This window comes from Ammospiza caudacuta, chromosome 10 (genome assembly GCF_027887145.1).
Source record: "Ammospiza caudacuta isolate bAmmCau1 chromosome 10, bAmmCau1.pri, whole genome shotgun sequence".
NCBI classification, from domain to species: Eukaryota; Metazoa; Chordata; class Aves; order Passeriformes; family Passerellidae; genus Ammospiza; species Ammospiza caudacuta.
Window position 1 is genome coordinate 17,281,806 of NC_080602.1, and position 27,682 is coordinate 17,309,487.

The 27,682-nt window shown below is 38.3% G+C and overlaps 1 long non-coding RNA gene across 1 annotated transcript; it reads left to right on the top strand.

Annotated features, from left to right (window-relative positions):
* The first annotated feature begins 6,603 nt into the window (after nucleotides 1–6,603).
* Nucleotides 6,604–20,362, top strand: LOC131562190 (uncharacterized). Its single transcript, XR_009275134.1, has 3 exons — nucleotides 6,604–6,631; nucleotides 16,969–17,021; nucleotides 20,006–20,362. It is a non-coding gene; the product is annotated as an uncharacterized LOC131562190 (long non-coding RNA).
* The last annotated feature ends 7,320 nt before the right edge of the window (nucleotides 20,363–27,682 follow it).

Sequence of the window (27,682 nt, forward strand, 5' to 3'; positions counted from 1 at the left end):
GATGCAGTCTTGTCCTAGACAACATTTATGTTTTTTCTTGGGATGAGACAGGCTATGCCAAGCTGTTTATTAGGTGAGATTCCCTGCTCAAAGGATGTGTTACTGCTAGCACAGGGAATGACTTATAAAAAGAAATAAATTATTGACTGATGTTTTCTTAAAATATAACATCAAATATTAAAACTTTCTTGCAGGACAGGTTTTTTTAACAGACATTTCAAGTGAATTTTTGTAACTACAAAAATGCTTCAGCTGCTGACCAAGCTGCTGGAAAGCTCCATCTATGCTTCAGTGTTGGTTCAGATCCCATTATTCCTATGACCTTAAGTTATGGGATAGGGACACTTCAGAAACCTCAGTGGGGTAAAATTGGGGTCTTGAGTGAATTCTACTGCTGGATATTCCTACACCAGGCAAGGATTATATTAGTACTTCTCTAATTAGATTACTGCCTTTTAATAAAAGTCTGCAAAGTAATTGTGATGTGAATGACCGTACAGATTTCATGGATCTGGACCTCATTTAGACTCACATCTCATGTTTTGAGAGGCAAAATGTAAAAGGAGGACTCCTGTCTATATGCATACTAATGAACACTAAATTGTTTTGGGAAAGAATTAGGTCTTCTGATTATTGTGCAATGTTGTTCAAGTCAAATATGACCTCAGAAGCTTAGCAACCAAATTAATTTCCAACTCCTTGCTCTTTAGCCTGCTTTGATATTCATGAATAATATTTTCCTAGGTGGGTCAAAGTTTCTTGTATTGTGGGAAAAATGGGCAAAAAGTAATTAATTTTCAGATTATGCTCTTATTTAGGAATGTGAAAACTGAAGGAGATTGTATGGCTTAAAGCTCAGCTAGTGGTCAGCATAATAGAAAGTGAAATGTGATATTGACCAAGGCAAAGTTCTGCACATTAAAGCAGTTTCAACTGCTCATAGAGATTACAGGCATGTAATTACCTGTAATCACTCAGGGGGGGAAAAAAGCCTCGTGGAAAGGTTAAATAGATGTATCTTTGAAACAGCACATGGTGGTCAGGAAAGTTCATAACATTGGATAAACCTAGAGAATGGGGGTTTGGAAAATAAATCTGAAAATACTGCAGTTCTGTATTTGGAATCAATTGTCTACCACAGTTTTAAATCTTGTATTCAGTTCTGATGAGCTATTCTAAAAATGATATTGCAAAGAAGATAAGGATTGGTGGATTGGTATTCACTGCTGTAGCATATCATTGTATCAAAAAGCTTAGCAGGATTCAATACAGGATTAAACATTTCTTCTAAGAATGAGAACACCCATGTTTATGAAAAATAGGGTAAAAATTTGGTGCAAATATGCCCTGAAGCTGAAGGGCTGAAAGGTCAGACAGTGACTGGAAGTAAACAGAAACAATTTCTGTTAGGACAGTTTCCCTTGCATTTGCTGGAGCTTCAGTGCTGGGAATCAGCATTGTACACAAAATAAAAGTGGTGTTTAGCATAGCACAGGGGCTCTGTAGCTCTCTCTATGTGTGAGAGATGTACATGTGTGTCAGAATTCATCGTGACAAAAAATACACTACACTGACTTGAGATGTCACATGTTTTACATTTTAAAAGCAGCCAAATGGAAGCTTGAATTCTTCCTGGAAGAGATTATCAACCCAATCCAAGGAATTCATGAAGAAACTCAGATTTCTCAGTGGGTTTTGAGGTTTCTTGCTGAGGGTATCAGTGTTACTATCACTATAGCTGGATGTAAACTTTAGCAAACAAAAGTCAACAAAAAATAGTGTCGACTTGAAATCACACAGCCCAGATCCTAGTGAGATTTTTCTTTTAATTGTATCTTTCAATTTTGTAAAGTTTTCCATAAAATCTTTTTCCTTGTTCTGTATTTTGCCTTTATTTTTCTTAGATTTAAGTGTTTATACAATATGTGGGATTTTTAGTTCAGTAGCCAAACTTCAGCTGTATATAGCTACTAAAGGTAGGAAAAAAATGGCATCAGTGAAGAGACTATTTCTGCTCAAGACTGTGTGCACTCATTAATACCTGAGCCTCCAAGAGAAAGGAGGCTCTTGGCTTTATTTGCTTGCACTTTTCCTGTTTTCTTTCTGTGACAAACTACCCATATTAAAGATTTTATCACTTAGCATTGCATGGGAAGGGAGTGTGATTGCCTAAATCATATTTTATAGTGGTTTTGTTCATCATATTCATTCTAATTCAGTGAAACCCTGGTTTTGCTGAATTAGCTTTCCTGGAAACAATAAGTAATACTCCCTGTCAATCACCTGGCAGGAGGTGTTTCCAAGAGTGCTGATTAAGCAACACATGGAATTAGAGCCTGTAGGAATCACTTAAAAAAAAAAAAACAAAACAAAAAAACAAACAACAAAAAACCTCAATCAGAACATTTAATGAAAATTCTTTTGCTGGGTTTGGGAACCTGAAGTGTGAACACCAAGGATGGTAATGCTTGAAAGCATAAGAGAAATAAGATTGGAAAGGAGAGAGTAAATTTAATTTTTTCTCTTCAATTTACTCTTACCTTGTACAAGTCTTTTTGAGTCAAAAGCTGAAGTTTTCCATTTCCTGTAGAAACTGTTATGGATTTATGTTGCTGCTTTTTTCTATGAACAATATTGTCATTTTTCTGGAAGTCTGTCAGCTTCCTGATAACATCAGAAATCAATGATGCAGAATTTTTGTAACTTACTTTATTACATGCAAATATACAAGGAAAAAGAGGCAGCTTCAAGTGCTACACAGACACTCTTGTATTTCCAATATCCAGGTCCCAGGAGCTTGCTTCTAAATATGGAGCATAATACAGAGAAAATTTCTCTATCTACCACCAATTTTACATTAATAATAATAGTAATTAACAAAAAACCAAGCAAGTAAATAAAACCAGCCATTTGTCCTTGTACAATCTAAAAACTCACACTGTTGGAGAAGTCGTTGACCTGTGCATAATTGCACATTTTTAATCCCTTAAAACCAAGATTATGCTCAATGTGATATTAAATAAGGACAGCTGTATGGAGTCCTGCTAGAAAATTGCATCTAAATTATTCAGTATTGTAGCCATGCTTATCTTCTTTCAAAGAGACAGCTAGGGTCCTGATTATACAAATTTCTTAGTGCTTTGTGCCAACTACCTTTACCTCTTTACCTTTAAAACCCCATCCACATGTTTTTGTGTTGCCCTCAAATTGCTCTCAGACATAAACCCACACTGAAGTATTTTATCTTATATTTTGTTTCTGTGCCATTGCTGCTCAGAGTTTGAAGTGCTGCTCGGTGTTGGCAAGGGTCTCCAGTCAAGAAAGCAGCTGAAGGGAGCCCAAACCAAGAATTCCCAGAGTGGAGGGAGATCATCTCTGTGCCAGGAGCAGGGGCAGGGCCCTCCTTGTGGCAAACTCAGGTTGGTGCTGAAACCTCTCAGAGGAAGGCAGAAATGTAGTTATCACAGTTTGCAGCTGGCAAAGGCCACTGACACAGTAGGAGCCAAAGCCTTTTCCACAATTTCTCAGTTGGCAGAAACCAGAAGGGTTTGGTTTCATGAGGTGGGCAGCTGTGGCTGACAAGACTGAATTTTTTGAGAATGAGTAAGCCAAGAACTTGTCATAGTCACACAATGGTTTGGGTTGGAAGAGACCTTACAGACTGCCCACTTCAACCCCCTGCCATGGGCAGAGATACCTTTCACTGGAACAAGTTCCTCAAAACCCCATCCCACCTGGTCTTCAATGTTTCCAGGGCTGGGACAGCCACAATTCCTCTGGGCAATTTGTTCCACTGCCTTACCACCCTCACAGTAAATTGGAATTCCTGATATCTAATCTCAACCTGCCCTCTGTCAGTTTGAAGTCCCTCAGCTTGGTGTTCACTCTCCTTGGGATGCAGTTCAGGGCACGTTTGGCTCTCTGGCCTGTGGGTGCACATTGCCAGGTCATGTTGAGCTTCTCATCCACCCTATGTCCTTCTTAGGGCTGCCCTCAATCCATTCTCTCCCCAGACTGTATCTGGGCTTGGGACTGCCCAGGCCAGCTGCATATATAATGGATATTAATTACATTGGTGTTTCTTCAGCACTTTAATGCAGTGTGTTTTCTCTCAGCATCATGCATAGTGGCATATTTTAGAAGTAAAGATGCTGGGCTCCTTGAGGCTTGTGAAATTGTATGGTGAGGGCTTTTTTGAAGGTTGTATTTGGACATCTGAAGCTTCTACTAAGTAGAGCCTTTGACAGCCAGGAGGGTCAGTGCTGTGGAACATACCTGTGCTCAGCACACCTGTACCTGACTGAGGAGGGGCTTGGTGTCTGTGGTGCTGAGAATCCCTGGGGTTTAAAATGCTCATTTGTCGACCACAGTGTAGCACAGCTCCAAATAATGCAAATCTACAGGCCACAACCCCACCTGCTATTCATTCAAGGTGTAATTAATGACAGTTTGGAAAATTAGCAGTGTATTAGATTTCAGATTTAAATTAATAATGGTGTGTTACCTGTCTATGAAATCAGAGGGAACAAGGAGCATCTCTTCATGAATAAACATCTGAGGCTTTCATTTTCTGCCCTTCTTACAAAGCTAATGCCTTTTCCAGGTTCAAATTTGCAATATCAGATAAGTTGCAATTGCTAGAATTCCAGGCTATTTAAAAAGTATTCAATTAAATCTTGTAAAATGGTTAGAGTGAACAAGATTTATTTTTTTTAAGTTTATATGTAATGACTGCATTGCTTACTCTTGCACAGGGAGACCTACTCTTTCCATACATCAGTCATCTCTTTCTGATTCCTTGGAGGAGAAGAATAATGGGTGCTTTGGGTTTTTGTGGAAAAATCAGAATGGTTTCTCACTCCTTGGGTAAAGAAGAGCTGCTGCCAGCTTTGTGATAGATTTGGCCTTAAATGGATAAGGACCCTTGGCTTTTTATTGGGAACTGAGGGAGCCCAGAATTAGCCTCCAAACCAGGTCCTGATACTGAGTGATAGATGATTCTGTCTGAAGTGCCTACAGCCTCTCCTATCCTTTCCCTGCAGTGACAGAGAGAACATTAATTTTCTGTAAGTGTGTTGCTGCAAATATGACTTTAATATAATTCTCAGATGTTTGACTAAAACCCTAATGTCTTCCAATAATTCTCTCCTATAATCCTGTGTCACTGATGACTGTAGACAGTGACAAATGCCAGACCATGCCTGACAGTTGTCTCCTGCCTCCAGTTACCTTACTGGTTTGGATAATGTGATATTCTTTGTTAGGCTGCTCTAAGTTCATTATCCTTCATAGAACAGCAGTAAAGGGGTTTGATGGATGGTGAGTGCACCAGCAGATCCAGAGAGCTGCAAGCCACCCGGGAAGGAGGGACAGGAGCTGGGGGCACACTGCAGCTGAAGGTACAAATGAACATGTGCTTGTGGCTTAAATGGCTGTGGTTTTCCCCCAAACCATTACTTTGCACAAGCCAATAGTTTGGGGGTTTTTTCCCCATTTCTTTCCTCTTTGCTTGCTTACTACACAGGTATCTTGGTGTTGCCCTTCTGCTGCAACATAGGCTCCATTTCCTTTACTTCCACTTCCCATCCCTGAAATCCAAGTCATGAACCCTGGGCCTTTGTAGAGTCCTGATGTCCCCTCGGTATCCAAAGCTGCCCTTGCATTTCTTCTCCTTTCTGGGTTTCAGCCTGTGCTTTGTCTGCCTTTTGCTCAGTGTCTGTAGATGGTAAAGTAAATGTAGCGGAGGGCAGAATTACAGAGAGGAAGTTTATCTGCTGTCATTCTTCTACTTTGTTTAGCATCCCTGCTGAAGAAAAAGACTCAAAATGCTACGTTTGTGGCATTAAATGTTGTCCCAGATACCAAGAGAGTACTCACATAGTCTCTGATTAGTCTCTACCAGTATAATTGAATTGGATTTGTAGGAAATTTTGAAGGTTTTCAGAAATTGTAGCTGGCATTAAATTACTTTGAACATTAGGGGTACAAGCAAGTGCAGCTGACCATTTGCCATTACAAAAAGCCTCTATAAGCAGTATAGCATCAGAGAGGCACTGCATCATGAAAAACATTAAGGGGAACAGACTTTCAAATGCAATTGCTACTAATTTCTTAGCTAGTGGGCAGAAAAATCACTGGAACTAAATTTCTATGCGATCATAATTAAATTTTGAAGTCAGCAGCCACTGTGATCTTATTCCTTCAGAGAATTTAATAGTAAATTCTGTTTTGATTGTTGACCAAAGAAAATGTACTTGAATTAATAAGGAATGCTGTGTATTTCACAGCATTCTGTGAAGAGGGAAGAAATGCTGTTTAGTTACCGGCTTGTGAAGGTTTGCTGTGTTTCTCTAATTATTGAAATGGTTTTTCTGCTTACCTGTAGGGGGATAGAATATAAGAAAATAAAGATGGTGTAGAAACTAATCTTACCCCTAAGGAGTTGCAGCTGGGCCAATTAGCAAAGATTGGGAACAGGCCTGACTTAACAGGCCACAGCTGTAAGCAATGAGAAGCAGAGTGGTATAAAGAGGGGGGTGGCTGGGTGAGAAGGGACCTGGAGTCAGTGGCTGCTTTGTGAAGAAGAAAGAGTCAGTGCCCTGAGGAGTTGCCCATGAGGAACCCCAAGAAGGTATGGAACTTTTGTGATGAGCATACAACAGCGCGGAACCCCTGTGATAAGATGACGACACTGACCTCTATAAATCTCTGATTCTTCTGTATGTAGACTGAGATATCTAAACCAAACTCTTAATGTTGGTTGGGTTTTTGGGTGTTTGTTGGGTTTTTTTTTTTTTGTTTTGGGGGGTTTTTTGTTGGGTTTTTTTTGGGGGGGGTTGTTGTTTTTGTTTTTTGTATGTGGGGTGTTGATTGGTTGGTTAGTTTGTTTTATTGGTTTTATTGATTGTTGGGTTTTGGTTTCTTTTTAATTTTGAAGAGTATGCCTTGACTCTGCCAGAGTCCATTCAACCTCGTTTAAAATTGTTGGAATACCCTTGTTGGATATTGGTTTCTTTTTAATTTTGAAGAGTATGCCTTGACTCTGCCAGAGTCCATTCAACCTCGTTTAAAATTGTTGGAATACCCTTGTTGGATATTGTTGGAATACCCTTGTTCTTGGCTGGGTAGGCTTTTCACTTGGCATCCTCTCACAGCTGTGTGATAAGAGAAACAGGAGAGGAAGTGTCTTGTCCAATGGGCCAAAAGACTTGTATGGAAGATAGCAGGAAGAGTTGAGAAGTGCTGTTGCTGAACTCGGGAGTGGCTTCCTATGGAAATTGCTTTTAGTCTTTGCTGCATCCTCTTCTAGAGTTGCTTTTTATTCACCTCTCTTTAGACAGCATTAGCTGTGAGAGAGGGGGTTCAGGGCAATATTGCCACCAAGGGCATTGCTGTGGTGCAAGAACAGGGGGTAACAGAATATACAGAGGGCCAGATTCACCCTAAAGTTATTTAAAGCTGAGAATAGAGTTGATGTCATTTGCAGACATCTTTTCTGTCAATGGCAATCTCTCTCTCTCTCTGTCTTTCCCCTCCTTTCACCCCAACCCTGGGAGTCAAAAGGGGATTTACTGGCCCTGACCAGCAGAAGTCAGAGCTCTGAGGATTTACAGGTGTCACAGTGCTTTGCACTGGGTCAGAATGCAGTAAAGATTGCAGTTCATTAACAAAATGAGTGATTGGAGAGAAGGAAACAGGCAATCAACTTTTTAGTAAGGAAGGATTGTTTTCTTACCATAGCTAAGCGCTGACAAAAGAGAACGATAGCATTATTTCCAAGAATTCCTGTAACTATTTCAAGCTTTATGGCTTTGTACTTTAGTGTTAGGTGGGGGCTCCTTTCTAGCTAGCATTGGCCTTTTTCATTGGGAATAGCAGAACTGAAACTGGGTTTGTATTTATCTGAAAGGGCAATGTCTTTTTTTTCTTTTGGTCTTGTGACATTTCTCTTGCCCCTGCATTTGTTGTACCATGGTGTCATGAGATTAAAGAAGTTCATCACCTTGATCTTTACTGTTATTCTAACACTGGTCTTGAGATCTCTGCTTTATAGACATTGTTTTCTTGGCATAGGGCTGCTCCCAGAAAAATGGAACAATATGCCATGGTTGAATATGGGTTTCAATCCCATAATTTCCATGAGCTGGCAAATAATAGCCCTTTGCAGGCTGAGATGCATAATTTAAATCAAAACACATCTTCTGTAGAATTGGCACATACTGTGTTAAGGACTGCAGCTGATAATCTTCCACAAGACAATCCTGGTGACTGTATGAATGCATGTGCTAATGCTGGCACTATTCTTCTGCTGAACACTGGCGTTTTATGCATAGAGTCCTATTGCTTTATTTGAATAGTTTGATGAACAAGGGAGGGAAAGAGCTTTCTTCAGAAGAACTAAGATGGCAGCATCAAGAACAAGGATTAAGCAATGCTGCTTCAGGGAGAAGCATTAGACCTTAATATTTGTGTTGTTGCCACTGAGCTAAGTATCTTAGGCTAAATTCTCAAAGGTTTGCTAAGAGTTTAACCACACATGCCATTCAAATCAAGGGAGTCAGGGAGCTAAAGCCCCATGTAATGTTTCATGAATGTATCTCCTGGGTGTTAATTTCATCATCTAAAATATATAGCATAATGGATAGTTGCTGCATGAATACAAAGTTTTACGTCCCTCTAGGGGCTCTGCTAACAGCACAAACCATGAGAGTGTATCTGAGTTGTTTATGAACAGAAGCAGAGTCCCAAGAGTGAGACACAGCTATAAATTCTCTGCAGTCTGTGCCTATCTATTGTTATTTGTAATAACTGAGAGAGCAGTTTTGCTCTAAAACTACTTCCTTTAAGAGCTTTAACTGAGAAGCTCTGCTTGAAAATCACTCCTGATAGCTGCAGAGCTTTGCTGGAGAAAAGACTCCATTTTCTCTATCAGTGTTCATGTATTGTATCACACTTTCATTTTGTACTTAACATGGTTATTTAGGCAATTCATGTGAGTGTGTCATTGCAAATGAGTTTAAGAATGCATTTTATTTACTGGACCTTATTTGGTAATAGATAGTCTGTTAAGACAATTATATGTTTCATTAAAATGTGGTATTAACACAAGGGATACGGACGTGCTTAAGAGGCTTTACACAACTCAAATGTTGTGTTGGGTGGTTTTTTGCTAAGAACGAAGAGATGAAAAGTCTGATGAATTGTTGGAGTGTTCAGTTTCTCCCTTTTTCTACCACCACACCCAGTTTAAACACCAAGCCCAGTCAAAGCAAAGGTAAAACATAATGGGGAGGAGAAATTCAATTTTCAACCTTGAAATTTACCAGTCTATTTCTGACAAGTGTTTTTATGAACACAGAATTTTTATAAGGTTTGATTTTTATTAAAATGGTCAAATGGTGCTGTAGCTGTCATTAGAGTGACTTAAATAGTAGCATATTATTACTTTTGGTTGTTATATATTTAGAAAATATGTCTTTATTTAAACAGTGTTCTTGTTTCAATTCTCATAATGCTGGCTGACAGACATACCTGTGCAGGTATGGTTTACTCTGGGGCTGTGGGCTGGGAGTGGGCAACACTGACTGCCTCTGTGAATCATCAGATTGAAAAGTTAGGAAAAAAGGACTCTTAGTAGCAAAGAAAGCTGATAATACTTGTGACAGCATAAGTATTATGAGTCCCTCAGAGAAAAAACTAGTAAATTTCACACATTGCTTCTGTACTTGATAAAGAAAAGGCTCAGATCATTTTTCTTGTCCTGTAACTTTTGGCTCCTACCTAGAAGAATTTACCACTTCTTGCATTTGGCAGTATTTTGGGGAATTAAAGTACTGGTGGAAGGTTTTACTTGGTGCATAGAGGACACTGTGGACACAGTCTTGTCCAGCATAATTCTTCTGATAAACCATTTGAACACCAGGGATTTCTCTCTTGGTCATTCCAGACCTGTTTAATTTGGGTTTGCTTTGTTGTTTCCTTTGCTGCAGAGGCCTGCTCACTGCCCCTGCTCTGTGGGGCTGTTTCACCTGAGAAACCTGCAAAAGAAAATGGGCAGAGTGAATTCCCATAGTGTACTTAGTGAAACTAAAGGAAAACAAACAAAAAACCCTGGAAAATGTAAACAAGAAACCCAAACCTGCCAAACTTGCAGAATTTTTTAAGTGGGATCCTACTGGGTTTGTTTTTTTTTTTTTTTTTTAACGAAGAAATGTAGTCATCATGGCCCTGTCATCAAAAGAGAGGAGGCTTTAAATTCATTCTAGGTCAGCAGCAATGGGAAATTGTTGTGGTTTAGAATAGATATGATTATATCTGGACTTGAATTTCATCAAATTTCAGGTTTTGGTAAAATGTATTTCTGCAGTAACTCTAGAAATTAAGTTATTACTCCATGAATTCACTGGCTATCAAAACAAACTTTCTGTTCCTCAGAAGCAGCATGGTAAGAAAAAAAACCATAAATGCTTCGGTTCTTGTTTCCTGGCAGTTTGTTTTGAAAACAACCAAATCCATTCCAGTTCTTCTCCCTGTTGTTTCTTAAATAAACTTTATTCTACTGAAATAAGCAAGTGCCCCTAAAACAGTATAATTTAAAAACTTAGTTTGGACTGCTATGTTTAGTTTGAGGGACAGGGCTTTTCTTAAAGAGGCTTCTGTGATAGCACCACAGTTGAGAAGATGATATTGGTAGCAGTTGTTCTGAGCAATTTACTTGACTGTGCACACAGAGGTTCCTTTTTTGTCCTCCTGTGAAGAACAGGGGATTAAAAAAGTATAAAAACAGTAATTGATAAGGATATACATACACATTGCAGTCAAAAATACATGAAGCAAGTTTCATATCTACAGAGAGTTTCAGACCATGTAGAAAATCAGTAAAGTGAAAAATGTGGCAGGTTTTTCCTTCAGTTTTTCAGGCAAGAATCCTCCTCTGCAATCCAAGTGCCCAAGCAGCCAGGACAGTAGCTGTTCTTTATATCTTGGCTCAGTCTTGCCTAGACTCTTACTTTTAGAAAATTTAGTTATTCAAAGGAGGCAACTCAAAACTAAATCTGCAATCAGGAAAAAAAACATTCAAGGCAGCTGAAGGTTTCCCATTCACTTCAGAGCTTGGTAGCTTGGGCTGCATGCACTTGGCACATTGCCTTTATCAAACCCCAAAGGCAAGTAAATTTCCTGAACTTCTAGAAAACACATGATCTTTTAAAAGTATTACTTCTTTTCAGCTATGCAGTATTTCTGCCTTCTTAATGCTCTATTACTGTGTCCTTACCTGCTGGCTCTTGTAGAGGAAGCCTTCATTGAAGGCCACCATCGTATTTTAAAATATGCACATCTTGAGAATCTCCTCCAGTGAAGTCAAGCTCCCTCATTCCTGTGAGCAATATGTGATACTAGAAAACATTTGTGTGTAATGATGTGTTACGGTACAAAATGTAGTCAAAAAGCCAAGTTGTGCTTGTTTTTCTCAGTAGCCCTATGTGTGGATGAAAGCTGGGCACTTCACAAGAGAGGATGCAGTGTCAGTGATCCTGAAAGCAGCAGTGTCTGCCAGGGCCCACCCTGCAGCCACCACAGGATGAGTGACCCAGGGCTGTTGTGTTTCTATTCACAAAAAAAAAAAGTCCTAAAATATCTCTAGGATGTGAGGGAGGAAGCGTCTGCTCAGTTCTATGAACTTCGGCAACATTTGGAAACTGGGCAAAGCAAATGAATTGGATGCTTGGGTTGGTGACTGTAAGACCTGTGAAACCAAACACAGGCAGGTGATGTGTGACACTAATTTCATCTCTAAACTATTGTACTCAGATTTACTTCTTTTAATTTAGGCCATTAGCACAGTGAGAAAGGTTAAGCTGTCTATTATGAATAGCAGGTCTCAAGGACATGTGTTCCAAAGGCTATTTGAAAGTCCACAAAATGTGCCTTAAAGGAGCCAATTCATAAAATATTATTTGGTCTGTTTCCATGGGATTCTTGAAGTATTTCCCACTGATAACCATTCTTTGTGTACAGTTTCTAAGACAGTTTTCACTCTCTTGGAGTTCTTCCACAGTCTTCTGTGCTTGTATTTTTAAATAAGTCCTGTCCCATTTCCCCTGCAGTTCCCTGCAGGGAAATTTGTATCTCTCAGCATACAGTGATTTCTGACCTTAAAAAAAATCAATCCTGATTATTTTCAATTGCTTAAAAAAATTGATGGCTATTGCATAACCTTTGTTTTGCACAACAATTTTGCACAAATTGTTGAGTAGATTATTGAAAGCTTGAAACAGTACTCAGTACAATGACAGTACAGTGATTGGTGTGAAGCAGGAAATGAGATTGTACAGCAGAACTAAATAGTGGTGGAGCATTTGCCAATATTCACTCCTTTGGCTCATCACACATGTAAAAAAAATATTATCTGCTCTACTGCTCATCTTTCACATGACACTAAAATCTTAAAGGAGGTAAATAACTGTGGGGTTTGTTTTGTCTAAAACAGACAGCAGTGCGCATCATTAATAATGTTAGCAAAGCTGGAACCTAAATGGATATATAGACAAATGACAGGGGATTTTTGGGGACCACATCTGAGCCTGGGAGCCCATTTCTGCAAGAGGAACTTGTTCTGGATGTCTGAGGTGTTTCTGTAGTTTTGTAAGCAACTGAATAGGAAAGTTACATTTGAGGAAAATTATAGGTTTAGTCCAACAGTATGTAAAAAATGATTCATAGCATTCTGTGATCTCTCTGAAATGATTTTTTTATCTCCTCTTCTACAGTCTTTTAATGTAAAGAACATATCTAATATGCAATTATATCTTGAACATAAAATATGCAAAAGAATGCACTTTTAAAAATTACACTTTCTAAAGATGTCCCCTGCATTTTTTTCTGAACTTTTACCAAAAGGGCACAGAAAGATTGACCTCAAATATGGGTTTTTTTGCCTAAGTGTTGACTGTTGGCATAATGTTATTTACCCAGGAGATATCTTGTATGGTTTTCATCTGATATAAAGGCAGATAGCAGTTACAGTTAGAAATGGCTGCCTGCCATTCTGTTTAAAAGAAGAACTTGTGTTATTTTTCTAAAGGGCTTAAAAATCCGCATTGAACAAACCTCTAAGGCTGGCAACAGTGTAGGAAAGAGAAACCAAGAAGGTTTATTTAAGGGTTTAATCTGCCTAAAATGTGTGTGTCCAATTGTCCATCCCCTTGGAATGAAAAGGCTCAGAAAGTAGGTTCTGAATTCATTCCCAGTTTATCATCAAGATTCTGCACATCCCTGAAAACCTATTTAAGCTAAGAAATAGCAGGAACGAAAGCATAGTTTGAACTGATTAAAGATGGCAAAATTTTAGATTTTCCCATGTTGAGTACCTGAGTACTCTTCTTTCATGCAGAAATAATCTCAAATATGTGTAAGATGTGATAAAGAGTGAGTTTGTGATAAGGCAGACATTTGGAGAGAACAAAATCTCAAGATTTCTAGTATTAATATGAATAAAGAATTAAGTCTCCTTTGCAATATCTATTAATTTTAAGATTTACTGCACTCTCTTTTCCCTTCCTGAGTTATTCTCGAGCAAAAGGAAAATAATGGTTTTTGTCAGCAATTGTTTTCCCACACTGAACAGTATCTCAGTCTGTGAAATTGTCATATTGAAATTAGAATCCAGGCTGAAAAATATGCAGTGTGAGCAAGCCTGGGAAAAAAAAAATCTATTTTTATACTTATTCTAATCAGTTAAAGAAGTATGACTTAATCGCTGGTCCATTGATCATAGACAGCCCAGTGCATGAGCAACAAATTCACTGTATGACTGTGCTTGCAAAAATTAGTCCCATTTCTGCAAGCAGGGAAACTGTGGAAATGAAGTAATCAATGGGAAGTCAAAGCTTAGGCTGATCATTGCTGGGCTGTAAATGCAGGCCACTGTAAGAAATGATCCAAAGGTTTTTGTTGCATAGACTAAAAATTCAATGACCTGAAGTATGCCTGTTGTTGAAATGTCTAGCTATTGCAATATTATTTGAGAATGAAGAATAAAAGTCATAAGCTTAAAAAAATGCTCATGTCACAGGGCACTATTTGACTAAATGCTGACATTTATTTCTGGTAAATTATTTTTGACCCGTGAGTTCTGGTGGTGAATTTGTGTAGCAGTTTGGTGTCTCAGGATGCCCTACATTAGCATTCAGCCCAGAGCACACTTTGGAAGTGGCTCTGCCAGCCCTTCTCCATGTGCTTTGATTGCTGACAGAGCAGCTGTCAAGGGGAAGCTGAGCACCTTTTGCCTGCAGCCACTCGGAGGATGCGCTGCAGGTGGAGACCTTGTGCCTTCCAGCTGCTGATTGCTCTGTGGTCCAGGGCACCAGCCTAGGACAGCTCAAGTGAGGCAACACAAAATAGATTATTTGTAGACATTTGGTTCTCACCCCAAATTTCAGTGCCTACTGAAAGCTGCAGTTTCCATGGTTAGACTGTACTTTCTCTGATTGCACTTCCATGACTCCAGGTGCCCTCTGGGTTTGTGTCCTCCTTGGAGCACGCAGTCTCCCAGGAAGGCCGTAATGGAAGAGCAACAGGAAAAAAATCTCCATGGTCCTGTCTGTGAATTGAATACTTGAAGTTTTGTGTTTCTCTACAGAAATTAAAAAGCGGAAAGAAAGCTTTTATCAGAACAAATTTGGTTTGGATGAAAATTCAATTTAGTCATAATAAACAGTTTTGCTGGACCTTTCATAGCAATCCATCTAGTTACCTGCCAAGGTAAGTGATATTCAGATAGTGTAGTTTCATACTGATTGCTCTCACAATTAAAGGAAGACTGGGACTTGTATAGTGTTTCCTTTAACTATCTGAGTCTTACTAGGAAGACAGTGATTTGAATGAATTGCCCTGATTTAGGCAGGTCCCTGGCTTTCATAATGGGGGCATATTTGGTTGCTTGGTTACCCATTTGAGATGACTGTATTTTAGATAATCACTGATGGAAATGTAACCCAGAAGGTGAGTGAGCAGCATGATGCAGATTTTCAACCGGCTACAAATGTAAAAATAGATCTGTGCAAGCAGAAGAGAGATTGCAATAGATAGATGTAATTTACCTGTTTGCCCACACTTGCTGAACACGTTTGCACACCATTTGTATGTGCCACTTTGTTGTTGCTCTTGCATCTTTAGGCTGAAAGAAAGTGGAAATTACCGAACTGTGTGCTTTAGATCATTGGGAATGGTGATAATGGATATCCCATGTAATGTTGAGAGAACTTGAGGAAGGGCATAGAGAAATGGGGCTCTTGCAGCTGATTAGACTTCTATTTATTCTGAAGTCTGCAGCGGCTCAACCAATCTTTATTTTGTAAGGAAAAGTTAATTTGTTTATAAAACACGAGAAGTGCAATCTTGAGTATGTGAAATAAGATTCATTAAAATGTTGTTTCTGATGAGAGGTGACAGCTGTTGACTTGATATGGGGCACCAATTTAAGATTAAGCCTGCCTAGAAGTGAAGTCATGCTGTACAAGAGTGTGACATGGAGGGTTTAAATGTGTCACCTCTGTTTAATTATTTTGATTATATATTAAAAAAAATCCAAACTTACCAAAAAAAGTGCTAATTTTGCTGTTCAAAGGTAGTTTCCACAGAGATGCATGAAAAGAGTTGAGAAAATGGCACAGATAGTGCAGGTGACAGTTTTCAACTGCTTCTACTCTGTTAAACCTCAGAACCCACCAGTGTGGTCAACACTTGTGACAGTGGCATTTTTTTCCCCTGAGTCTCATAGGTCTGAGTGGGTCTTCAGCCAGCAAAGGAAACTTGCCCTTGATGGCTGAAAAGAAGTGCACAAAAAGGCAGAGGAAGAACAACTTAAAACAAACTTGGAAAAAATGAGATTGTCTTAGATACCTCTAAAATTTTTAGTTTATCTTCAGATATCTGTATCTTCTCTATCTGTCCCATTAAAAGTCCATTGGTATTTAAATAGTTTAAACTGGTGTTATTTTAATCTGAAACTGAATTAATTTATTTTAAGATGAGATGGAGATATCATTGCTTTCTGCCAAGAAATACTGATGTTGAATAATTGGAGAGGCATGAGAGCAAATTCCAATGCTTTCATGGGGGCTGGCTTGTTATAGGAGCAGTTCTTATGTTCTCCATACAGCTCCAAGTCTTACTGTGTCAGGCACTGTGACAACTGTGACATAAGATACTCTGCATTTGAAAGATTTTACCATGTGATGAAGACTAAGAGAAATTTATAGGTAGACAAAAATGGATATAAATAGGAAAATAGGATAAGAATATTTGTAGTTGTTAGCATTTTAAATTTTTGCAAGGGGAGGTCACCAGAGTATGTGGGATAACCCAGCCATGACTAAAGGTTAATGTTCTGCAATATTTCCAGAGAGAAGGTTGGAAAATGCTTATTTTCTTACAGTTCTAATATATAATATTCCATAATTTATCAGGATTTTTCTGTTCTTTACCTCAAGATATGAATTGTTTGCCTTCCAGCATTTGAGCTTTTAGGGTATGCTCTGTTTTTAAGCTCTTGTATCAAACTACAAGAGCTCATAATTCCATGCTTGGATTTTTTTCTTGAGCAGTTTAGGATTTTATTTTTAAGAAAGCAGAAGTTCTCATTTAGTCAGTTGCTGCCAGGATATTGCTTTTTCAGGAAAGAAATAAGTATTCAGACTAGGCAGTCAGAAACTAGAATTTAATAGTTTGAGGTCCAGTTATCCCAAAATCAGTGAAGTATTCTGGAGGAGGATGAAGCGTCATCATTCTGGGGGTGGGCTAATGTAATGTGATATATGAGGCAATAGTACTGGATCAAAAGTGGGGTGTATATTCCTTTGAACATGAAGTTCTTGAACTGTAGCTGATTCAGGTGTGTGACCCATTGGGGCTGAGTGGCTGCTCATTGGCAATGTTTGGATAATTAATGTCCACTTTCCATTTCAGGAAGGGGTGAAAATTGGAGCTGGTAAAAGCTGGAGCTGAATGAGCCAGCGCAGGTTGGTTGCCTGAATCTTTGTGATCTACTTCTCTTATGTTCATCTCTTTTTCTTTCCTGTTTGAAAGCATGTAATTATCCACTCTCCTTACTGACTTGTGATACCTAGTTTTCCTTTCAGTCTGTACCGTGGTAGGAAGAGATTTCTACTAAAAACACATCTCTCGAGTCATTAGAAACCCTACTGCCATATAGCAGCTCTTTAGTGTTTTAACTGCAGCAGTGCTTCTGCCTTATGGGTCTTTATATTGATTTTCCTTGTGGGAAATTTAACCCCATCATTCAAGAGTAAATAGTGGAATCAGTTGTTTACAGAGTGAAACAACAACTTTTTCAACACTAGAAAGGGCAGCATATGTTATGGCTGGCCTCCTGCTAGTTTTATTGATGGAGTTTTGGGGAGCTGTTATGTGCAGACATCAGGGCCACCAAAGCCAATGGCTTTGCAAGTGCATCTGCATTCACTGTGAGACCTGCAGAACAGGCAGGCACTGGGTGGAGCTGCCTCTGGGGCAGGTGGCACCCTGCTCCTGGCCAACAGACTTTGGTTACAACCCTGTGTGTCTGGACAAAGGCACATGTTCATCTTTGCTCTTATTTAGGAGGCAAACTTCTGATGTGTAATGTTGAACCTGTTCTTTGTATCTTAGTATCATTATGTGACTAATTTGGCTCCACAAGTCAGATTCGGGACAAGGAGGTCCTGAAATTCTTAGGCCAGTAAATTCCCTGATTATGGTACACCTGCACTTTTCTGGCCTTCCACTGAATTAGGTTGCTCTTGGTTTCATTCCTATCTATTGGAAGTTATCTATATACAAAATTTCAACTTTTAAATATTTTGCCTTTTTGTATTGTGGCAGAACATCTAACAGATGTCATTTCTTCTTCATAGCAGTGTGGAAAGAAACATATGCCATCATTTCCTAGCAAAGGAACATTAGTATATTTATAAATGTGTGGTATTAGATGGAGTGGTTTTGTTTTAGCAAAAGCACACTTCAGTTTTGCCTTAAACTCTTATCTGACTTTAAAGCCTGAATTTACCCATCATTCAAGTCATCATGGAAGAGACTTTACCTGGGATTTGAGTCCTTTGGGCTTTATAAAAATAGGATTATAGAACATCTGGCTGCACAGTAGGAATATTTCACTCTGAACTACAAAAAATAAAACTACAAAAGATAAAGAGAAAAACATTCCTGGAAAGAAATGAACCTTTTCTTTGTTTCTTGTATCCATCAAACACTAGCCTCTTACAGATGGAAGGCAAGGAGAGACAACAAAAGAAAAATGGAGAGAATTAAAGAGCCACATCATATCATTAATACTTTGGCAGTTTTGACAGCCATGAGCAGCAATGAAAAACACTGCTGTTTCAAAGCCTGAAATAAATTGGGAGCTTGGTAGCATCTCCAAGTCAGGCCCTCAGTTCAAATTCACAGAAAGTAAACATTCCACACCCTTACTTGATGATGATATACTTAAGAGCAGAAAATTAAAAACATAAAAGGTGTTATGAAATAATACATGGAGAATGGATTTTTTTTTTAAATCTATAACTTCTATGAACCAAGAGGTTTTAAATTAAAATTATATATATCTATAGATTTATTTTTTTTTTAAAAAAGCCTGATTTTCAGGGATCATTTGTTCACATCTTAAGTAATTTTTTGTGTCTCAGTTAAAAACCCAAAGGGAGCATATCCTGGGGCTGAACAAATGTTTTTACTCTTTTATTTCTGTCTTTTGGTCATCATAAAGAAGCTGAGCTTTGCTGTATTTTCATTAACATCATGTCAGTACAAGAGTAACTTGTTGTGACAGTCATTGCTTGCATAAAATAATAGCTATTGTTTGGGATATTAATTAAATATTAATTATGTGGCAATGGGGCTATCAAAGTAATTTAAAAAATAAGTTCTTAATCCCAAGATAAAAAGCAATAGCTAGGTATATTAGTTATAAAAAAAAACTATCTAGATAATGTATTTTAGAACTAAAAAAGCATTTGTACCTCAGAGTTGCATTGCCTTGTATCTATTCAAGAAAAACAAACTTGCAAATGAGATATAGTTGAGGTAATGTGGATATGATATAACAAATCCATTAAGTGTGCCATGATTTAAATAATTAATTTTTTTTTTTTAAATGGGCAATTCAGTTTAGGAAAAAAAAAATTCAAACAAACCAACCCCACAAACCTTTACGTACCCTTTGTACTCATATGTCTACAAAGCTGACCTTCACAGCCCAGGCTAAAAAGGTGTTGGCTTGAGAGCAATGCAGGCATTGGCTCCTTAGTACATTTTCCTTCCCTTTTGGGATGGCATTCACCAGGTTTAGCTGGTACATGTATTTAAATTCCCATTCTTTGCTTTGCTTGCATGCAGGCCACTGGTTGTGCTATTTGCACTGTTGATTTTCAAGCCATTTCTGCTGCTTGTGTAGCAAAGAGAGTGGAATGCTGTAACTCACTCTGATGACACAAGGCAGCTCCTCTTCTTGTAGAAGTCAGCATTTCCCATGTTAAGGCATGGAAAAAGTGCTGTATTAGATAAGCATTTGCTTTGAGTTTGCTGGAGCTCCAGAGGCTGTGATCAATTATTACTTCTGTTTTTAAAGCAGATTCCTCTGGAATCAGGTCCTCTCTGCATTTGTGCCTGTGCAGTGCTGGCTGCTTCAATGTCTGCTTGGGGTGAAAGGAGATAAAAGCTCTCTGCAGACGTTTGTATGGTGTTCTTCAGTGCCTTCCTTTTTATAAGCAGGATCTGAAGCTGGGATCTGTCACTTTCCCATGTTAGTGTTTCACCGTCTTCAGGCGAGGAGGAACGTATTTCCCAGTTTTGTGTTGACAGCAGTAATATACATCAAACAGTTCAATTAAATAAGTGAAAGCAGTCCTGTGCCTTTGTCTTATGGCCAGTGACAAGTGTTTGGCTCATTACCACTTCCATTTAACTAAACAAGAACTATTACTTCCAGGAACAGGAATCTTGGGAATCTTGATATCCAGCTTTCCTGCACTTGTGTGTTTGCTGCCCACCAGCAACTGCTTGGGCATCCTTCAGTGTAATGGCAAAGAATCTCAGCAGAACCTGTGTTCCTCTTTGCAGAGTGATGCTACAGTGGTACAAAGTGACGCATAAGCAAAATGCCTTGATTGTTTTAAGCAAGCCACCATTATTCCTAGAATAGATAGGATCTTCTGACATAAGGAATTTTATATAATTTCTTTCAAATTTTTTTATATCTTTCCAATATATTAAAGATTTGCTAAGGAAAGACTGAATAAAGAAGGTGTAATACCTTCTTAGCAAATTTCTTTGCCTTATGTTTTAATTTTCCATGATGGTTCACCCACGCTACTTAAAGACCAAATCAAAAACTGCTGTTGTGATTTTAAATTCTTTTCAATTGCAGTTGGAAAGGTAGATTTTTCTTTAATACTAAAAGATGGCAATTATCTTGAAATGAGGTTCAGACTGCATCTTGCTGATGATTACAAGAGATCACACTGCATTTTAATGTGAGCATAAAGTAAGCCTATTAGAACATTTTTTTTTTTCACTTATGTCTTAAACATACTAAATCTTTGGGTATTTTTAAGATGGGCAGTTTACATTTTTAAGGTTTTTTTCTTGTTTGAGGCAGTAGAAGTCTTAAATGTTTGTTGTATACATTGACCTGGATGTGTGTGAGATGCATATCACACCAGAAGGATTTGTGATGCATCAATACAGTGGTGAAACAAAAATACTGGAGTATTTATTTTCTACATTGAATATCATTATAGTCTTACCTGTTCTAATACCAAGGATTTATCTGCCAGGGAGGGCTCTGTGGAACTGGTGAGGGCACAGCCATTTCCCAGCTGAATGCTTTTGTACCTGCTGAGCTGCTGTGTGCACAGGGATTGCCATCCAGGTTGGTAATTTACAGTGCATGAAAAAATTATTCATTACCCACTAGCTATTAGCTACTTAATAACGCCATGCTTAGGAATGTTTTTAAGTGTTTATATTACAGCAGCTCACAGAAGTATCCAATTACCCAGATAACTGTGTAAGATTGTAATACAATGCAACCCTTACTCATAACACTATAGAAGGTAAATGATTTGTAAATATAGGCAGGACACAAAGGCACCATACGAGTTGTTCACAGGTATATTGGAAGCATGTGAAGTGTCCAGTAAAAGGCTTTTGGGTTCCTGGCAGTGCTGTGGGCAGGCTGCTCTTTGCACTCAATACTGACAACAGAGCCCTGGCTTGTGTTGTGTGCCCACAGTTCTTTCCAGAGCCTTGTGAAAGCATCTGTCTGCATTTCTGTCTCTCCTTCTACCCTCATGACCTATGAGCTAATGGGCCAATTGTGGGGGCAAGAAGCAAAAGTGGAGCACTTTGGGATGTTAGTTCTTCAGATAGGTAAAATAGGTACTCTGTGACACAAAGTGGAAAGCTATGGAAGGAATTCAAAGGACAGCTCTCTGTTTCCTAAGTTTCGTGCCCTGACTTATGGGAGGGATCAATCAGCAGTTGCACCTTACCAGGCAGCTAAAAGCTGAAGACAGAAATCTGCAGAAAACCAGATTGCCCTAGCTGAAATGCTCAAAACTTCTCTTCATTTTTAAGCAAACTCTGTGTGTGTGTATTATGTACTTCTTATTTCAGCCACACCCTTATGTAGTAGCTGAAAGGAACCTGAGCAAAGATGTATTTCAGATGATGCAGGTCCAATTCTCCCTTTTCCTGGAAAAGTGACCAGGGCACAAGTTGTACCATAATGTTCCATGTAAGGAGAAATGGAAGTTTCATCCTGTGGAGTTCATGAGAACTCCAAGAAGAGAAACATGGAATCGTGTAGCATGCAACAAAGAGGAAAAGGGCATACGGACTTACCTTAAAAAATTACTCGAAATCCAGGTAATCCACCCAAAGTGACCTGTTCTGCAGCCTGTGTTTTAAAGAATATATAGCCTTCTAGAGCAGAGCCACTGATTCATGTTCCTACAGAGGGGAAAGATTCCAGTGATGAGGATATATTAAACATTGCTTAGTTCTGTGCTGGGACAAACTCTCGCTACCATGCTGAAATGCACTGGAGTCAAATGAACATTTTCCAGGAAAGTATCTGTCACATAATTTCGAGACTTATAAATTGGAACTTCTCTGTAAAATAACCAACAAGTCTCTTAATGCCCAACTTGTGTTCCTGCATTCATTTTTTCCAGTTTCTGTATTAATCTAGTTAAGTGAATATCCCAAAGAACTATTTTGCTCACTAACAGAATATTAATAGGAAAAATGTATGTGACTAAGCAGGTAATAAAAGCATAGACTCTAGAGAAGCTTCTTCCAGACAACAATCTAAATTATCATTAATACCTCCACCATTTCTGTTTTAAGCATTTTTCAGGAAAGGCTTCATCATCATATAATTGTGTTCAAATTATTTATTTTTATCTTCTGCTTTTATTTGCAATTAAATTCTAAAGAGAACAGACATTACTGTTCAAGGGCTGAGTGCTAATCCTGTATTTAAAAGGTCTTTTTTCCTTGGCAATTGAGTAAGCTCAGCCAGACATAGGATACTGCAAAATTTCCAGAGCATCCACTCTGTGCCATAGTTTTTATATAACTCTGATTTTATGGGTTTTGAACTTAAAAATTATGTGGTTTACATCAAAGAAATTGCACAATTCAGGGCCATACAGAATGCTAGGAAGGAACTGCTGCAAAAAAATATATGTTGCAGTACTGATACTACAAGTTTGCTAAATACTGGGGAAAGATCTGTTTATATATCAGGTAGATGTGTCAGTCCCTTACTCCCTATGTAGTGTTCTTTCTAATCTCTTAATCGAAACTTTTCGTAGTGAGAGCAGTGCAGCATTTCCAGCCTGGCTGGAATAGGCATCACATCATGGTGTGTGTGTCTTCCACAGCCAGGTCAGAATCAATATATGAGTATATTACTTCAGCCTTCTCTTTTGTCTCCTGTAGAGGCACTCAGCTGTTACATCTGTGGCCATCCATAATTACATAGGCTGTTGTTTCTAGTTCAGTTAAGTATCATTAACAGGTATTCAGGAAGTGCCTAAAAAGAAGATCCAATCTTTCCTGCAGCCTCTTTATGGTTACAGATTTTCATCTCACATGGACCTGAGTGAAAAATTTTGAGCGTAAATAAGTTGCTGCTAAGAAAGAATTTTTGTGATCCCTCTGTTTCTACCCAACTTAGATCTGCTATATTTAGAAGCGTTCTGTGGTATTTGTGTCTGTCTGTTTCTTGAGGCTTTGGCTCTGCAGGGAGTTACTCAATAACAACAATTTCTGAGTGCTGATTGCAATCTAAACATTTTGGTTAACTTAGGACATCTCTGCAAGAGTAGTATTAGGCTGTAGGGATCGTTTAGGGAAGAGGAGGAGACAGTGGTACCATCTTCTATTCTCTGCAGAAGAAAAAGGGTAGCCTTGTAATTTAGGAGACAGAAATTTTTCAGAACATCAGGACTCTAGCAGCTAATTCTATGGCTGTTTAAATGTTTTGTACGAAAAACAAGTGCCTTTCAGAGGACAGCTGGAGGGGGAAAACTTCATTTCTCTCTATTTTCCTAACATGATGTTTCAGCTTCTCTCTAGATCTGTCCCAAGTTATGAAAGAAGGGATTTTTGAGATGGGTTTTCTCCATCGAGCATGATTGACATGAGCACCAGCTTAGAAAAATAATGGATCCAGTATTATAAAAGGCACCTCAGCTGTCATGGGAGGCTAAAAGACCTGGCTTGAGAAGTCCCACTCTGCCCATAAGCAGTGCAAAGCCATTTTGCACCATTGCCACAGCTGTGTGTTCCATTCTCTGGACTGACCCATCCTGGGCCAATCCCAGTACAAATAGAACACTCTGCAGGCTGCATTGTTGCTCCAAGCTTGCTTTTGCTCCTCAAAGTGCAGGCAGTCAGGCCTGCTGGCTGCCTGTGGGACCCTGAGAGCTGATGGCATGATCACAGCTCGGGGCTGTGCTGACCTTCTGCTGTGGCTGCCCAGCCCAGCTGCAGGGCAGCGCTCTGTTTAGAAGGGGCACATGAGTATTCGTGTTGAAAGTCAGCCGGTGTCTCTCCTTGTGGCAGATATTTATTGTTAGTAATGTTGCCAATATTTATTATGGATATTTTAGTTTAATTCATGAACATAACTGTAAGTTGCTAATGTAGAAATGTAAGCTGATAAAGCCCTCAGATGAATGTGTTTAGGTTGCAAGCAAACTTTTTTTTCATTCTGAGGAGGTGAGAGATGCAGAAATCCTGTTGTTTCAGAAGTGATGCCAGATCCCCAGATAATGTCTGCCCGCAAGAAATGTGAGATACATCTGAGCAGGATAACAACAAAGTGCAGCAGAGATAAAGATTTGATGTTGTTTGAAAGGGATATCCAGTAACATTTTCTAAAAGACTAGATAACATTAGCTTCAAGCCAAACACAAATGATAGCAATCTTTTTTAAAAGAGGTGACCATATGTTTAACAGCTGATCAATTTGCTGCAATACAAAGAATTAGTAGGAGGAAATTAGGAAAAGTAGAGGAGCTCTGTTGGCTAATCCATGTTCTTTTTGCACGCCTTTCTAATTCAGATCTCCATTTTATATTACTCTTTATTTCCAATTTTTTGCTCCTTACTGCACTGTTACCTTTATTTCAATATCATTAATTCATTTTGATCTTGAGCACAGTTGGTTGCAAACTGCTGTCTCTCTGTTACAAATTGATTTGTCCTTTAAAAAAGGGAGACAGACAGAAATGTCAGACTTGTTTCACAACGGGAATGTTGAATGTAAGATTTGGCTCCAATACAGTGTCCACCCAGTGGTTCTATGAATAAGTGTTTATAGATTGTACTGAGCCTTCTAGCCAACTCCTAGTGTCTCCTATAATTGCTACTGTAGGAAACAAAAATGTTCATCTGAAAAACCAAACTCTTCATTTAAGCTGTGCAAAACTATTATTCTGCTTTATGTGTAGTTTTCTAAAGGACTATAAAACTTGCATGTTTAAAGAATACAGAAATACAAGATTGACTCACCACAGATTTATATTTTTTTCAACTTCAGTGATGGTTGACAATATGGCTCTGATTTACTTGACTTCTTTTAGGACCTTTCTGGTTTTTAGCATTTTCATAGGGGGGTGAAAGAAGTATTCCATGTACTGATCTTGGTATTTTGTGAGTGTTGGTCCTACTCAAAAAACTTCTATCATTATGTCTACATGCATTTTTTTCCATTGTATTTCCTGTTGTTCAAAAATGTGGACAAGATTAGTTCAAAAGAAATGGAAAAAAGTAATCTGAGAAAAATCCTCACTATATTGATAGAAGTAATGATTTGCAGCAGGCAAAGTAGCCAGGAACAGCTATAAAAGGTCTCTCTAAAGGGCAGTGGAAGAATGTGCAGAAGTACACACTTGTGTCTGGCATATGGGATCATGCAAGTGATGATTTATGGGGTTTTTTGTTGTTATTTGCATTAAGAAAATTCACGTGAATTAGTCCATATAGCATTAGCTTGATTGATATTGGTAATTGCTCTTTGAATGTATTAATATGGGCCATATGCTAAATCTACCACTAGCTGAAAGTCATAATCTCTAAGTAAAACAATTACTAAATGGTACAGTAACAGGAGTAATTAAAAACTCTGAGATGTATGTTGCAGAAACTGTCATTGTTCTACAGTGCCACTCTGCTTTTTAAATAAGATGGGTCCTATCTAAACACACAAAAAGCTATACAGTAAAAAAAAGAGGGAAGATAAAGAAAAATTGTATACCACCTGCTGATGTGTGAATTGGATAGCATTGCAGGAAATGACATGTGTTAAATTACTCTGATGATACAAGGAAGAAAAGTTAGAAAGTAAAAGATTTATTTCAAAACACTGAATTAGAACATAGCATGTGTTCAATGTGAAACACAAAAGCTGAATTCAATATAGTATTGGCCACTATCACTTACAGTTTGAACAAATGCAATGGCTCTATGATTTAGGCATGAAGTAATAGAACATATTGCTATAATGTGTGCAAAGAATTAAAGATTATACTTTATTATATTTATATCCCTTGTCTGAAAGCCTTTCAGCCTCAAAGCCCATTTGTATAGGAGCATGTGTGCAATAATGTGTGTGCTTGTGCATGGAAATACAATCAGAGTTTTCAAAAGCTCCATGGACAATGCACTTGTGGCTTTATATGCAAGTGTCAGATATACATTTTTTACTGCAGGAAGGTAATTTTTTAACTTTATCCTTTGTATGTGCTATTCAGCAAAAAATGGCAGGAAAATTCTAGAAGCAAATGTACTAATTTGTGTAATGCGATTCCCTCTATATTTATGATCCTTTAATTGAGACATTGCTGTGTATCCAAAATGTCAAACTGCTATTTTATATTAGAAAAATTAATCGCAAATCTTGGCAGTTTGCAATATCACATCACTAAAGGAGGCAGCCTTGGTCATAGGAAAATGTCTTTCCAAAAGGCTGTTTTGCTAAGTATTTGTCAATGTGAAATTTTAGAGGATGTGGGGGTGGTGAGATGACACAGGACAAAAACAGAAGTTTAAATCTGGATTTGCTCAGGAAGAATGCTTTTTGTGTCCAAAAAGTTCCAAGTGCTCTTTCAAGAATGAGCAAAGATCTGGCTTAAAGGCTGCTCTAACTCAGGTCTGAACTGTCAGCTGGAACTGATAAGAAATTAATAGCAAACCTTTTAATAATGGAAAAAAAATATAGCAATCTATATAAAGAATTCATGAAAGAGAAAATTGAAATGGAAAGGTAGAGTTATCTGGAGAAAAGATATAGTTGACAATGCTACAAAAATGGGTCAATTAGGAAAAGGTTACATCCAAGCTGTAGTTTGGCCTGTTAGTCAACAGGAGTTGCACGATCACCAATAAAGCATTAAAAATGCAGTGTACTTTTACTAATTATTTTCTGTCTTTGGAAGTATGCAGGACAATGTGCTCATTACATTAAGAAAGCAAATCATTTAGTAACCAATGAAAATATTACCCATATTTTAGGTCTAAATAATTTCTATAACATTCACGGTTCTATTTGAATCCTCTATCTAGTTCAGAAGCCCAAATTTATGTGCTGTGACAAATCAAGAAAGATGCTGAAAAGAGAGATAAGACAGTTGTAGTGTTTCCTCTCCACAAGAAAGACTCTTTATTCTGTGTAGTTATCTCATCCAGGAAGTAAAATCATAACAAGAATCATCAGTTGGAAACTGAAACAATAAATTCAAATGAGAAATCAAACGGAAGATGAACAGTGGTGCTGATTAACCTTGAACAAACCTAAGGGAGTGCAGAGGTTTTCCAGTTCTTGGCAAGCTCTGGTCAGGACTAGATGCGTTTTTTGGAAGTCACATATGAGATTTTAAGCTCAATACTGGAGCAAGTAATGACCTGTGATATACAAGGTCTTATAAATCCCTCTGACTTAAAATATAGCAATTTATTAATCTTGGAGAGGGGGAAAGGAAGTTGAAAATCTGTTTTGGTCCCTGAAAAAAAATAGGCAAAAGCCAAGATGATTCTCTGCTGAAGGGAGGCAGCAGGTGAGGCTGGCACAGGGGCCATGCCCAGCTGGCAC